Genomic DNA, 12,490 nt, shown 5'->3' with positions numbered 1-12,490 from the left:
AAATTACAGGCTATTCCTCACATAAAACTTTTGCATGTTTTGGAGTTTGACATTCCCTGGTCCCGATTCACTTTCATTGCATTTGGAATAAAAAGTCATAACTTTGAAACAGCTTTGGGATTTAATGATCCCATTTTTCACTTTTGGATCAGGTTTCTGTTACTAAAGAGTTCCTGCACTGGCTTTTGAATTGAGCACCTGTTTTCATAGATTAGTTTTGCGTTTTGGAGGCTTGACAGGGGCTAAATGTCAGACTGGTTGGGCTTTAGGTTATTTTGTTGCAGTGATGAAGTATATGTGTGAATTATTTTTCTTTCATGTACCACAGAAATGGAGAAATGCCTGTTTGCAAACACTCTTGGCTATGTATGTTCATATACCACTGACAGGTTGATTTAACCTGCTTAATGCAACAATGCCTGACGAAAGTCTTTGTTAAAATGTCACCAGACCCTTTATAGCAAGATTACACAACGTACATGTTTTTTGCCGTGTAAGCAGTCCCGCATGTAAGAGTGGTTTTGCTAACAGGGGCTGCGTTTATTAGTTCCCACCTCCCTCTGTTCATGCCTGCAGTTTTCTTAAGCACCCCTCCAAACTGAACACTGGCCTTTGTAACAGCACACGTTGACACAACTTATTACAATTACCTTATTACAATCACCATCTCATATTTATTAACCACTCTGTAAACACACACCCTTGCATTGTGCTAATTATTCTGTGACCTCCAGAGTAGTTCACATTTTAATGCAGTGCTGAAGTTGAAGGTAGCACCGGTGAGCCCCTCAATGCCCCCATTGACATAATGACATAGCATTTTAGTGAAAATTTAAGTAACTGAATATTAGCATAAGATATAATATAATATAGTCAGTAATATACCTTATATTTTATATGAAATATTATACAAATTCACATCACAGCCTTTTCTAACAATTGTAGGGAAAGGTTTACTAAATTCGTATTTGTTTATCTAAAAAGGTATTATGTTTTTTGTTTTCATTTGGTAATTTACTTTAAATAAACTAAACAATTTTATGTATGTTTGGCTACATTTACATTTACGCATTTAGCAGACGCTTTTATCCAAAGCGACTTACATTTTGCATTCAAGTTACAGTTTTTACATTTTATCAGCTCTTCAGCTCTTGTGAGTGCTTTAATAAAGAATGTTGATGTTTTTGAAATGATATTTTTGATCTAAAAATAGGCTTCTGTTGCATAATTGCCCTGTTTTAATGGAGTTTTTGTCATAATTTTGCGCAGCGATTATTAAGGTTTAGCCTCTATCTAGGGGTGCATGATTTGTGAAATTAATTTAATTTAATGATTTATTGTGATTTAAAATGTGATTTAAATTATTTAAAATAATAACAATAATTGTGGTATAAATGGTTGTCATTTAAAATGACAATACTGTTTTTTTCATGGCTGTCTTCATTTTTCAAACGTTAAACCATTGGTAAATTGCAGGGACCTCTTAAAGCTTCTCTTTTTTGGCAATAGTTTATAAGGGCTTCTCATCTGAAGTTTGGGAAGATGGTTGGCGCATGTTGTGTATAATTAAATCTTCGCCTTTGTAATTTGTTAATCACACTAAGCCATTTCACGATTTCTGTTCTACCTCTATCCCCACTTAGTCTTTAGTGATTGAAAACCTCCTTCCTTACTTGTGCTATAGAAATAATCTATAATAAAGTGAAAAATCATGATAAGACTTATGTTTTGTCAACATACCCTAACGGAAAGCAACTGTATTTTGCTAAGTTGCTCCTCAGGTGAACGTAACTTCTGTTTGAAGTTCAATGATAACCACACCCTCACCTCAGCAGATCTCTTAACACCTGCACAGAGACCATTTGTAATGGGATAGTCCCAGATTTCCATGAGTACAGTAAGTGGAAGGCCGGGAGTGTTTTTGTTTAGAAAGTTTGTGTAGAAAAAAAGGGGGACAGAGTTTCTCTCCAAAGCCTAGTTGAGATGTAAAAGGAATTTACAGATGAAACTTGTCATTTAAAAGCAGTAATAATGCAAATGCAAAAGCAATAGGAACTGGAGTAATGTCTCTTCTGTCAAGCCTGTCGAGTTTTTGGTCTTGACTGGCTGGAATGAGAGTAATTTCCTTGTTTCTGTGTCGTTACTGACGGGGCTCTTGATTCACGTCTTTGAAGGAGAGCTGTACTGTCTTGTTTTTGAAAGTCTCATGCTCACTAAGGCTTTATTTATTTGAAACTGTGAACAGTTAGCTATTACAAATTAAAATAACTTTTCTATTTGAATATGTTTTAAAACGTAATTTATTCATGTAATGCAAAGCTTTTTATTTTTTGCATTATTACTCCAGTCTTTAGTGTCACATTCACTAAAGACCGTTGTTTCTCAAGAAACATTTATTATTATTATTATTATTATTATTGTAATTGTCAGTGTATTATTATCAAATATTAAACCAGCACTGCTTAATATTTTTGTGGAAACTGTGACACATTTTTTCAGGGATCTTTGATAAATATGAAGTTCAAAAGATTTATTTTTAACAGATTATGTAATGTAAAAGGCTTTACCATCACTTTTGATCAAATTAGTGCATTCTTTCTTAATAAATGTATTCATTTTCTAAAATAATCAACACAATATAATTTACTGCCCCCAAACATTTGAGTGGGTTTTTCAATGGCGATATCTATATGTATTGTGTCAGTCAATTTATCATAAAAAGCATCAACTACATATGTAACTACAAACAAATATACATACTGAATAAAACAAAGTGGATAAAACAAATCTTGATGTTACCGTGTTTTGACTTTTTAGGGCAGCATATGTATCTTTATCACTACTAACTGTAGTAAATATCAGTTTTCTAGTTTGATGTGGTGTCCGATGCATTGCGTCTTTGCATGCAACTGTGGATGCTTCTGTGTTTGTGTGTCAGTTACAGTAGATATAAAAATAGGGTGATAAGAAATCAGGGCATACCCCAAAAAAAAGAGAATGAATTAGATGTTTTAACCTGATCTTTCTTCTTGTGACCTAGTTCTGTTTTAGAGCCGCTTGAATTCACACACTCTCAGCGGTGCCAGTGAGGTGAACCTTTCTCTGAAGAATTGATCACCTTTTACCACTTATGAGAGTGCAGATTCATTTGAGACTCAATGAAACCTCACATTCATGCGGGGGTGGTTAGATTCCATGTGCTGTGTGAACATCTTGTTGTTTCTCTGCCTTTGACTTTTTTTTCTAGTTCTGAGAAGATACTTGAAGGTTCACAAATTTCATATTTTACTGTGATGGCGATTTCCGTGCATTTCCAGTACGGCTTGTTTGGCTGAAAATTATAAATGCAACACTTTTGTTTTGCCCCCATTTTGCATGAGCTCAATGATGTATGACTTTTTCTATGTACACAAAAGGCCTTTTTCTCTCTCTATTGTTCACAAATCAGTCTAAATCTGTGTTAGTGAGAACTTCTCCTTTGCCGAGATAATCCATCCACCTCACTGGTGTGGCATATCAAGATGCTGATTAGACAGCATGTTTATTGCACAGGTGTGCCTTAGGCTGGCCACAATAAAAGGCCACTCTAAAATGTGCAGTTTTGGGGTCCGAAAACCAGTCAGTATTTGGTGTGACCACCATTTTCTTCACGCAGTGCAACACATCTCCTTCGCATAGAGTTGATCCGGTTGTCCACTCGTCTTCAAGTGCTGTGCGAAGTTGGTAGGGACTGGAACACGCTGTCGTACACGCCAATCCAGAGCATCCCAAACATGCTCAATGGGTGACATGTCCGGTGAGTATGCTGGCCATGCAAGAACTGGGATATTTTAAGCTTCCAGGAATTGTGTACAGATACTTGCAACATGGGGCTGTGCATTATCATGTCAAGTCAAGTCACCTTTATTTATATAGCGCTTTTAACAATACAGATTGTGTAAAAGCACTTAACAGTATCAAATTGGAGGATAGACTGTCAGTAATGTATAATAATAAGATTAAACACTCAATTTTCAGTTAAAGGCATTTCATTATTGAATTCAGTGATGTCATTGTCTAGCTCAGTTTAGTTTAAATGGTATCTGTGAAATCAAATTGATGATAATCGTTAAAAAATCAAGCGTCCCCAACTGAGCAAGCCAGAGGTGACAGTGGCAAGGAACCAAAACTCCCTCTGTGACAGACTGGAGAAAAAAAACTTGGGAGAAACCAAGCTCAGTCAGGGGGCCAGTTCTCCTCTGACCAGGATATTATTGTTTATTTATTGTTTAATTATTGATTTAATTAAAATTTTAAATGTATAAATGTATTATTTCTATTTTTATATTGTTCCCGTTTCTAACAATAATAGTATTATGTAGTTAGGTATTTTATTATATTTTTAGATTTATTGTATTTTTAGTCGTGGTCTTCATTTGGGATATGTCCCCGTGGCTAATCCAGGTGTCCGGCCTCCGCCGACGATCAAGGCCGCAGACTTATCATCTCCCGGCGCCGATCCACCATCTGATCCGGACACGGACTGAGAAACAGAATAGAAAAAAACAGACAAATATTAGCGTAGATGCCATTCTTCTTATGATGTAACGAGTACATCGTGTGTTATGAGGAGTGTTGAATAATAGAAGTGTAGTAGTGTGTTATGTGTAAGCCAGGTTAAAGAAATGTGTCTTTAATCTAGATTTAAACTGACAGAGTGTGTCTGCCTCCCGAACAGTGTTAGGTAGATTGTTCCAGCGTTTGGGTGCTAAATAGGAAAAGGATCTGCCGCCCGCAGTCGATTTTGATATTCTAGGTATTATCAAACAGCCAGAGTTTTGAGAACGCAGCGGATGTGGAGGACTATAATGTGATAAGAGCTCGCTCAAGTACTGAGGAGCTAAGCCATTCAGGGCTTTATAAGTAATTAACAAGATTTTAAAATCTATACGATGTTTGATAGGGAGCCAGTGCAGTGTTGACAGAACAGGGCTAATATGGTCATACTTTCTGGTTCTAGTAAGGACTCTAGCTGCTGCATTTTGGACCAACTGTAGTTTGTTGATCAAGCGTGCAGAACAACCACCCAGTAAAGCATTACAATAGTCTAACCTTGAGGTCATAAATGCATGAATTAGCATTTCTGCACTTGACGTTGAGAGCATAGGTCGCAATTTAGATATGTTTTTGAGATGGAAAAACGCAGTTTTACAGATGCTAGAAATGTGGCTTTCAAATGAAAGATTGCTATCAAACAGCACACCTAGGTTCCTAACTGATGAAGAAGAATTGACAGAGCAGCCGTCAAGTGTTAGATAGTGTTCTAGGTTATTACATGTGGGGTTTTTAGGTCAGATAATTAGCACCTCTGTTTTTTCAGAATTTAGCAGTAAGTTACTCGTCATCCAGTTTTTTATATCGACTATGCATTCCATTAGTTTCTCAATTTGGTGTGTTTCACCAGGCCGTGAAGAAATATAGTGCTGAGTATCATCAGCATAACAGTGAAAGCTAACACCATGTCTCCTGATAATATCTCCCAAGGGTAACATGTAAAGCGTGAAAAGTAACGGCCCTAGTACTGAGCCTTGAGGTACTCCATACTGCACTTGTGATCGATATGATACCTCTTCATTCACTGCTACGAACTGATGGCGGTCAGATAAGTACGATTTGAACCATGCTAAGGCACTTCCACTAATGCCAACAAAGTGTTCTAGTCTATTTAAAAGAATGTTGTGGTCGATAGTGTCGAACGCATCGCTAAGATCCAGTAGAACTAATAAAGAGATACAACCACGATCAGATGATAAGAGCAAGTCATTTGTAAATCTAATGAGAGCAGTCTCAGTACTATGATACGATCTAAATCCTGACTGGAATTCCTCTCAGATACCATTTTTCTCTATGAAGTAATATAATTGTGAGGATACTACATTTTCTAGTATCTTTGACAGAAAAGGGAGATTTGAGATCGGTCTGTAATTAACTAGATCCTTGGGGTCAAGTTGTGTTTTTTTTAAATGACAGGCTTAATAACAGCCAATTTGAAGGTTTTGGGGACATATCCTAATGACAATGATGAATTAATAATAGCCAAAAGAGTATCTATGACTTCTGGAAGTAGCTCTTTTAGTAGTTTAGATGGAATAGGGTCTAACATACATGTTGTTGGTTTAGATTATTTAACAAGTTTACACAGTTCTTCCTCTCCTATAGTAGAGAATGAGTGGAATTGTTCCTCAGGGGATCTATAGTGCATCTGTTGCGATACTGTAGTTGATGGCTGCATGGTTACAATTTTATCTCTGATGGTATCGATCTTGGAAGTAAAGTAGTTCATAAAATCATTACTGCTGTGCTCTTGGAAAATGCCAACACCTGTTGATGCTTTATTTTTCGTTAATTTAGTGACTATATTGAATAAATACTGGGGGTTATGTTTGTTTTCTTCTAGAAGAGACTAAAAGCAATCAGATCCAGCAGTTTTTAATGCTTTTCTGTTAGGATAGGGTACTTTCCTGCCAAGCTATACGAAACACCTCTAGTTTTGTTTTCCTTTCCTTAAATCAGGAAGATTACTTACAAAGCAGTCTTTTGTGCTTTGTCATGCTGCAACATGAGGTGATGGTCGTGGATAAATGGCACAACAATGGGCCTCAGGATCTCGTCATGGTATCTCTGTGCATTCAAAATGCCATCAATAAAATGCACCTGTGTTCGTAGTCCATAACATATGCCTGCCCATACCATAACCCCACCGTCACCATGGGCCACTCGATCCACAACGTTGACATCAGCAAACCGCTCACTCACACGATGCCATACACGCTGTCTGCCATCTGCCCTGTACAGTGAAAACAGTGATTCATCCGTGATGAGAACACCTCTCCAAAGTGCCAGACGGCATCGAATGTGAGCATTTGCCCACTCAAGTCGGTTACGACGACGAACTGCAGTCAGGTTGAGACCCCGATGAGCACGACGAGCATGCAGATGAGCTTCCCTGAGACAGTTTCTGACCGCTTGTTCAGAAATTCGTTGTTTATGCAAACCGATTGTTGCAGCAGCTGTCCGGGTGGCTGGTCTCAGACGATCTTAGAGGTGAAGATGCTAGATGTGGAGGTCCTGGGCTGGTGTGGTTACACGGGGTCTGCGGTTGTGAGGCCGGTTGGATGTACTGCCAAATTCTCTGAAATGCCTTTGGAGACGGCTTATGGTAGAGAAATGAACATTGAATTCACAGGCAACAGCTCTGGTGGACATTCCTGCAGTCAGCATGCGATTTGCATGCTCCCTCAAAACTTGCGACATCTGTGGCATTGTGCTGTGTGATAAAACTGCACATTTTAGAGTGGCCTTTTATTGTGGCCAACCTAAGGCACACCTGTGCAATAATCATGCTGTCTAATCAGCATCTTGATATGCCACACCTGTGAGGTGGGTGGATTATCTCTGCAAAGGTGAAGTGCTCACTAACACAGATTTATTCAGATTTGTGAACAATATTTGAGAGAAATAGGCCTTTTGTGTACATAGAAAAAGTCGTAGATCTTTGAGTTCAGCTCTGAAAAATGGGGGCAAAAACAAGTGTTGCGTTTATAATTTTGTTCAGTGTGTGTGTGTGTGTGTGTGTGTGTGTATATATATATATATATATATATATATATATATAACTAAAAGAATTTTAGATGTTGAGGGACGTTGTTTTTAACTCTTTCCCCGCCAGCGTTTAAAAAAAAAAGTTGGCAGCCACCACCAGCATTTTTGATGATTTTCACCTAATTTGAATGCACCTAACTGCATTCAATAAACAGAACAGACAGACGCAGACACACACCCACATTTATTCACACAAACACACACATATATCCTACATGCATACATATACATACTGCACGCACACACACACTCATTCAGATTGACTGGTTATCTTAACGAGAAACTTTGCGCATTGCGTTCATATTTTGCTGTTCTGTAGCCATGGATTTGCGGGTCTTGTCTTTTTCTCCTACAGATGACTTGCAGGACCCTGTTCGTTATTGTATTAAATTAGTTTTAATCGTTTAAGCACCACAGCATCTTTGTCTCCAAGTGACATTGTAATTTAGTTTCTTTTTTCTTGTCTTCACCACCTGGCTACTGTTGTAAAATGTTGAGAGAGTCAAACAAAAAATAATAAATAGAACAAAATAAAAAAATAAAAAAGACTGCAAGTGATGTCACCCACGGAAGTGAGAGTGCAAGTCTGAGCGTGCAAGTGCAAGTCTGCAGCCAGACCCTATTGACTCTTTCACAGATTGGAGAGCCTGTGCCCATCTTTACTTCTGGGAGAGTCTGCCTCTCTAAGACATCCCTTTTATGGCTAATAATGTTACAGACCTGATATCAATTAACTTAATTAGTTACTAGATCAAACAGATGATGAACACCATTAACAGCAATGAATTATATGTTGCAATCAAAATTTGGTAGTTATGTATGTTGTTTCATGGTTTGCATCATCTGAGGTCCTCTGAGGGGTTGGCATCATCTCTTCTCAGGTGTTCTGGATCCAGACTGGAGCTTGTGTAATTCCTAGTTACCTGGCAGAAACAGAGAAACAAATAGAGACATAATTAGCATAGCTGCTGTTCCAGCCAAGAAAAAATTATTTGTTCAACCCAAGCTAAAGAATAATAATATGCATTTGATCAGATATAACTGCAGCACAAGATTATGAGATGCATTACGTGAATGCTTGGCTAAAGAGATGTGTCTTTAATCTAGATTTGAACAGATAGAGTGTGTCTGAACTGCGAACATTGTCAGGAAGACTGTTCCAGAGTTTGGGAGCCAAGTGCGAAAAAGCTCTACCTCCTTTAGTGGACTTCGCTACACTCTAAAACAAAAATGCTAGGTTAAATAAAACCTAGTGCTGGGTAAATATAATTTGGTTGTTTTGACCCAGCGGTTGGGTTACTGCCCAGAAGGTTGAGTTAAATATTTAACCCAACTGTTGTTTGAAAACAACCCAGTAGCTGGGTTTGTCCGTATTTTACCCAGCACTGGGTTGTATTTAACCAAGCATTTTTTAGTGTATCCTAGGTACTACCAAAAGTCCAGAGTGTTGTGACCTTAGGGAGCTGGATGTATTGTAGCGAGATAGAAGACTAGTTAGGTACGCAGGATCTAAACCATTTAGGGCCTTATAGGTAAGTGGTAACATTTTGTAACTAATACAGCATTAATAGGTAGCCAGTGCAGAGATTGTAAAATTGGGGTAATATTATCATATTTTCTTGATCTGGTAAGGACTCTAGCCGCTGCATTTTGTTTATATCTGTTGCTTGTTTATTGAAGATGCAGGACAACCACTTTGCTAGAGGTCACGAATGCATGAACTAGCTTTTCTGTATCAGAAACAGGTAGCTTGGCAATGTTTCTAAGATGGAAGAATGCTGTTTATGTAACACTGGAAATATTTTCTCAACATGACATTCACAACATGGTCACAGTCTTTCTCTGAATTTACACACACACACACACACTATACATCCTTATTGATACATCCTTATCGTTGATACGCAGGTCCAACAGGCTTGAACAGTCTGAGACACCGCTCTCCTGTTTACAATGACTCTCTAAGTATTTGTATTGTACTGGTGAACTTGTCTCAAAGTCTAAGAGCCCATCTCCTCAGGCATCTCACCTTTCACCTACTTGACATCCAGCGGGCCTCTAATCCTGAAGAGCGGTTGTGTCCGTTTACATTCATGTATGCAGTCTTTGTGCATCTGCTAATGAGTAAAATGTTATTGATTTCCTAATAGACCATCCCCTGTGGTTTATTGAATCTGCTAATGATTACTCTCCAGCCCTGCACCATGGAACAAGACCAAACCTGACTATGTCTTCATAAATTTTATTTTCATATTTGGTGTGGTCTTGTGTAAAGCTTTCTGCAGTGAATCACAAGTTTGTTTTACCACTGGTCTTTGGTCAAATTAGATGACGTGGAAATCCTGAAGTTGTTCTGCACTGCTGTGTCTTAAGGCTCATGTTCACATAGTTAGTCATTAAATCAGATCAGTGTGTTTACTTTCTGGTGTGTAGCTGCATTGGTTGATATAGTATTGGTGACTGTGAAGGTTGAATAGCACATTATTTTGAGTGGCTCTCCTCTCACCACCATCTGTGCTGTGATGTATGGAAAGCTGAGAGTGTGATTGTATGTATTGTAGATCTAGGAAAATAGCTGCTGACATCTCATTCTTACCCACTATGTCATGAGGTTGATGAGATAAAAAATGCATGACTTGATAAAAACATGAAAAAGAATTGCATGAATGTTTCTATGTATTTCTGTTCACACTACATAAAAGAGATCAGGTCAGAATCTGAATAGCCTTGGTAAAACTGTTTACCTTGTAGACAATTTTTTTTTCTTTTTTTTTAATTGGTGCAAATATTAAGTCAAATAAAAGCATTTTATTTGAGTGTAAACATTCAGTCATTGTAAAATATATTGTTATAATTGTAAAAAATTATTGTAGTAGTTTTTTTCTTCGTATTTGGTTTTAAACACTTAGTTTCAGCCAAATATTTAAATGCTTTTTTTTTAGGATGTTTTTAAAATCAAGTTTGAAAGGAGTTTTGTGTTAATGTTGATTATCATATGGTTAAAAAAAACTTTTATACTGTTTTCAACATGTTTTAATTTTAGTTTTGATAATCTGTTTTTTAAATTCTTTTTAAAATTCCATGTAAAAGTATTATAATTTTACGATAAACGATCTTTGCATGCTGATCAATGGCACTAAAGGTCTGAAATTCTTGTCCTAAATTTCCGCACTTTAAAAAATAAATACGACCACACATTGAGTCAATCACGTTTACACACTGCCTCCGAAACTTTCATCCATCGTAAAAAAAATTAGTATCAGATTAAATTTTCTGCGTTTTCGCATCTGTAGCAAGCATTTGGATAGGAAAGGATGACGAATATGAAAAAACTAAAAAAACGCATACAAAAATTTCGAACTCAGTGTGCAAAGACCTTAAGTATTCATATTTGGCCCTGATGTGTTTTAGTGTGAAAAGCAAGTACATAGAAACATTTCTGCATTTAAAAAAATCATTTATGAAGCATATATGACATCATAAACATTTCAGTGTGCAGATTATTTTTCTTTGTTTTTTATTAATGTAAATTGTGACTTATTGCAGCATTAAACCACGGGGTCTGTGTTGAATGTGCCATGCCAACAGAATTGACTGTAGTGAAGTCTGCGTCTGTATTTGATGTTGCATATTCAAGATTAAGGCTAATATATTTAAAATCCTTTGGTTTTGAACACACCCTATACTACGAATGTTGCCTTTTTTCCCCCAAAAAGATGCATCTCCACACAGCTTTGCTTGTATGTAAACGGAGTAGGCCTATGCAGCCTGTTTATGAATCTTTACATAAACTAAAAAAAGGTATGCAGTCATGTATGGGTCTGTCCAAACCATCCGTATATGTGTCAAATTTTTATGCAGATTTCTTTTCCGACTGAACATAGTTCACATTATTTGCATGAACATGACAGCTTAGCTTTTAGATTTAGGTTCTACAAAGCAAACACTGGGTGTTTTTAATAATGGTCTGTGTATGGTTACTGAGGGCTGTGCTCTTGTTAGTCTGGAGGAGATTTTTGTATTTATGAGGGTTAGTGATGTTATAGATGCTGGCTTTGTGTTGCAGGGTGTGTTTCTCTGTTGTCCTTCTGGTTTGAGCGGGTGGTGTGCAACAATAGCCCCCTTCATCGTTACAGAGTCACACTGATTTCTCGCTGCGGCTTGTGAATAATATTATAGGCACGGGTTGGGGGGGTAGTGGTCTAGGCAACTTGCACTTCAGTTTTCAGTACTACAATAAACACACTATACTGTAGATTCGTGATATTACTGGTGATATCGTGATTATTTAGATTTTCCTTTTCATGTGACTAGTTGCATTGAAAATGAATTCAGTGTGAACTCCCTTAAAAACATCAGTAGTAAAATCAGTGTTATAGTTGGTATGTTTAATTAATCACTGAGTCAGTTCAAACTGTCTGATTCAAGTATTTGTTTGCATCATCACTCAGAATCGTTCACTGTATCTGCATTTTATTTTCATGTTTTAAAATGTGGGGGAAAAAAGCCACTTGTTTTTACATTGCTATATTAATCCGTATGAATATAAAGGATACATTTTCATGTTTACTTGAAATAATTTTTGGATATTATTTGTATTAAATAATTAAGCCATTTTAGAAGAATAGACTAATATTGATTAGAGAAAAGATCTTTATGTATGTCTTATGAAAAGCAGTTTGTTCATATACATTACCATTCAGAGATGACAGTAAAGACATCAAAGTGCATCTCAAAAGCAATGTGTCTGACATCACTGATATTTGCTAGTTAGTACTGATAAAGATAAATATTCTGCCAAAAAGGTGAAACACAGTAACATTTTTATTTTTTTAATTTGATAAATTTG

The 12,490-nt window shown here is 37.0% G+C and overlaps 1 protein-coding gene across 7 annotated transcripts in view; it reads left to right on the top strand.

Moving 5' to 3' along the window:
* Positions 1 to 12,490, top strand: part of LOC306857223 (very long chain fatty acid elongase 1-like) — a 36,924-nt gene that overhangs the window by 4,384 nt on the left and 20,050 nt on the right. The window lies entirely within an intron of this gene.

Source organism: Barbus barbus, assembly GCF_936440315.1.
Source record: "Barbus barbus genome assembly, chromosome: 37".
Taxonomy (NCBI): Eukaryota; Metazoa; Chordata; class Actinopteri; order Cypriniformes; family Cyprinidae; genus Barbus; species Barbus barbus.
The sequence above is the reverse complement of the archived record's forward strand: the minus strand, read 5'-3'. Positions and strand labels throughout refer to the sequence as shown.